The sequence below is a fragment of the Rhinolophus sinicus genome, linkage group LG07 (genome assembly GCF_036562045.2).
Source record: "Rhinolophus sinicus isolate RSC01 linkage group LG07, ASM3656204v1, whole genome shotgun sequence".
NCBI lineage: Eukaryota > Metazoa > Chordata > Mammalia > Chiroptera > Rhinolophidae > Rhinolophus > Rhinolophus sinicus.
The window spans coordinates 84,435,575-84,439,293 of NC_133757.1; positions in this window are offsets into that span (position 1 = coordinate 84,435,575).

Genomic DNA, 3,719 nt, shown 5'->3' on the forward strand with positions numbered 1-3,719 from the left:
AGAGGGATGGTCACAAAATATTCTAAGTGATGAAAAGCAAGGACCTACCACCAAGACTACTCTATCCAGCAAGGCTATCATTTAAAATTGAAGGAGAGGGGCAGCCAGATGTCTCAGTTGGTTAGAGTGCGAGCTCTTAACAACAGGGTGCTGGTTTGATTCCCACATGGGCCAGTGAGCTGCGCCCTCCACAACTAGATTGAAGACAATGAGCTGCCACTGAGCTTCTGGAGGGGCAGCCGGATGGCTCAGTAGGTTAGAGCGCAAGCTCTCAACAACAAGGTTGCCAGTTCAATTTCCACATGGGATGGTGGGCTCTGCCCCCTGCAACTAAAGATTGAAAATGGCAACTGGACTTGGAGCTGAGCTGCGCCCTCCACAACTAGATTGAAGGACAACGACTTGACTTGGATCTGATGGGTCCTGGAAAAACACACTGCTCCCCAATAAAAAAAACTTAAACAACAAAAAAGTAGTGTTTAAAAAAACAAAAAATTGAAGGAGAAATAAGGAGCTTCCGAGACAAGAAAAAGCTAAAGGAATTCATCAGGTAATAATAATAATGTATCAGTATCGGTTTACTAATTATAACAAAAGTATTATAGTAATGTAATATGTAATGTGTTAATAATAGGGAGAAATAGGCAGGAGTACATGAGAACTCTCTGTACTATCTTCTCAAATTTTCTGTAAATCTAAAACTGATATAAAGTCTATTTAAAAAGTGTACGCACCCTTTGCCTGTGTATGGTGGTGAGTGCATAGACTCTGGAGTCAGATTGCTTAGGTTCAGACTCCAAGTTCTGTCACTTCCTATCTGTGGTTGGCAGCCTCCAAGATCACCCCAGTGATCCTTGCCTCCTGGTAGTCATGCCCGCGTCGTCCTTGCCCATATGGAATATAGTGCTGGCTTGTGTGACCAATAGTGTTGTGGAGATGATTTGTGTGATTTCTGAAACTAGGTTGTAAAAAACACCCTGGTTTCCTCCTAGTGCTTTCTCTTGGATCACTCACTCTCGAAAGCGAGCTGCCATATTGTGAGGACACTCAAGCAGCACTGTGAAGAGTCCACATGGCAAGGAACTGAGTCCTCCCCCTAACAACCACCAACAACTTGCCAGCATGTGACTGAGCTACCTTGGAGGTGGCCCGTTTAGTCCCAGTCAAATCTTCAGACGACAGCAGCCCCAGCTGACCTCTTGATTGTCACCTCATGAGAGACCCCTGAGCCCAAACTAGGCAGCTAAGCTGTTCCTTGTGGATTCCTAACCCACAGAAACTGTGAGCAATAATAAATATTTATTGCCTTAAGCCTCTAAGTTGTAGGGTAATTTGCTCTATAGCAATAGATAGTTAATGCACTAACTCAGAGATAGGCATTTTTCCCCCATAAAGGACCAAGTAATAAATACAGAGGGTGACAAAAAAAGGTATACACATTTTAAGAAAGGAAAACAGTATTAAAATTATAATACTCAATATACACCGATAACCAACGATGAATACAAGTCATGTTTGACTTCTGCAATTACAAGAGATGCTCAAAGTGGTTGCCATCAGCGTCCAGACACTTCTGATTATGGCGAACTACTGCTTGAATCATGTTGACCAAAGTGTCCACTTGTGTACATTTTTTGGCATCCCCAGTATTTTAGGCTTTTCAGGTCACGTACAGTCTTTATTGCACATTATTTAACCCTTTAAAAATATAAAAAACATTCTTAGCTTGAGGGCTGTACAAAAACAGGTCATGAGCCTCTTTCCCTTACTCCCTCTCTCCCTCTCCATCCCTCCCTCTCTCCTTCCTTCCTTCCTACTTCTTCCCTCTATCCCTCTTTCTTTTTCTTTATCTCCCTCCTTTGATCTCTTCTCCTTTCCTTCTCTCTTTCTCTTTCACTCTTTTATTTATTCAGTCATTCATTCAGCAAAATGAGCACCTACTATGTGCCAGGCCCTGAGTGGGCTGCTGCAGTTACATCTGTGATGAAGGCAGACAGCTTCCCTGCTCTCCCAGAACTGCCAGCCCAGTAGGGGAGACAGACAGCAAAAGTGTAGGTAAGGAATCTAGCATATCATTATGCTCTGCGACGTTTACTCTGAAGGAAACAAGCAGGTTGCAGGGAGAGGTAACTTCAGGGATAGGGTCCAATTTCATCTAGCCAGGGTGGCTGGAGAAGGCCTTTTGAGCAGAAATTTGAAGGATGAGGAGAAAGAAGTCATGGGGAAAGTGTTCTGGGCAGAGAACAGCTTCTGCAAAGGCCCAAGCAAGAGAAAGCTTGGAATTTCTGGGGACCATGGAGGAGGCCAGTGTGGCTGGAGTGGAGAGTGGGGGGAAACGCGGCCAGGGAGGTGACGGGGCTACAGTGCAGGGCCTTGAGGGCTGCAAGGTCAGAGCAATGGGAGCCTGGGAGGGTTTTGAGTAGGCGTTGCTCTGCCCGGATTTTCTTCGCAGACTATTGTGTTCTTTCTAGCAACTGTATTCCCTCCCCATGGCCTTTTTTCTGGCTTACTGATAACAAGGCTAGTGAATGTTTAGTGAACACTATGTCCTGGGTGCTCACATCCGCTCTCTGAGAGAAGTAATGTCAGAAACGAGGAAACCAAAGCACAGAGAGATGAGTAACCAGGCTAACGTCACACAGGCAGGACGAGGTGGAGGCAGAATTTGAACTCAGGCAACTGCTGCCATGGATCCTGCAGCACCACAGCTCCAGCCTCCTCCTCAGGTTTCTGCCTCAGTTTCCACCCATCTGCCAGCTGGGCCTTCTACCTCAGGGCTGGTCAATTTCTCTTCTGCTCAAACACCTTCCATGATTCCCCACTGCCCTTGATAATGACCAAGCCCTTTAGCCTGGTATTCAAAGCCCTTTATGAAGTCAGCCCCCAGGCAGCCTCCTCAGCCCCGCCTTTCTCTTCCTCCCTCTTACCTTCAGTCCCTCCTTCACACCCCGAGTTCAGGCCATCCTGAATACCTTGCAGCCCCTCCAGTATTCCTGGGAGTGTGCCCCGAGACCCACATGGGCTGTTACCTTGGCTTGGCAGGTCCCCTACTCCCACCCCAGCCACGTTGTTGGAACTCATTCATCCTCCCCTGCCCCGTCTTCGCTCCCCAGTGGCCTGAGGTTCCCCATTAAAGCATCCACCAGGACCAGTGCAGTGTGGGTGCCAATGCATTCATCAGTTCATCCATTCATTCACAATCATGTCTTCAGCACTTACTATATAGCAGCCCCTGATGTAGGAACTGGGAAAACCGCAGTGAGCAAGATACACATAGTGTTCGTCTGCAGGAGCTAACATTGTGGGGCAGGGGAAACTCTCATTTAACAATCAAACCAATAGATATCATACACAATATATTTATAAGTGTTATTGAGGGAATAACGCAAAGTAAGGGGAGAGTGATGGGAGCGGGTCTATTTTAGATATGTTATTAAAGCAAGTATCTTCGAGGAAGTGACACTTAAACACCTTCTCTGAATAACAGAAGGGTTCAAGCCATGCAGATATCTGGAGGAAGAGTGTACCTGGTAGAGAGCACCGTGAGTGCAAAGGCCCTGAGGTGGGAGTCCACTTGGATGTTGAAAGGACACAATAGAGGCCAGTGTGATGGGAATGGAGTAGGAGAGAGAGGGAGGAGACAGGTGCTGGCAATGCCAGGGCAGGTTGTGCAGGCCCCACTCAATACTGAACAGGAACAAATGCCCGGAGCTTGGGTA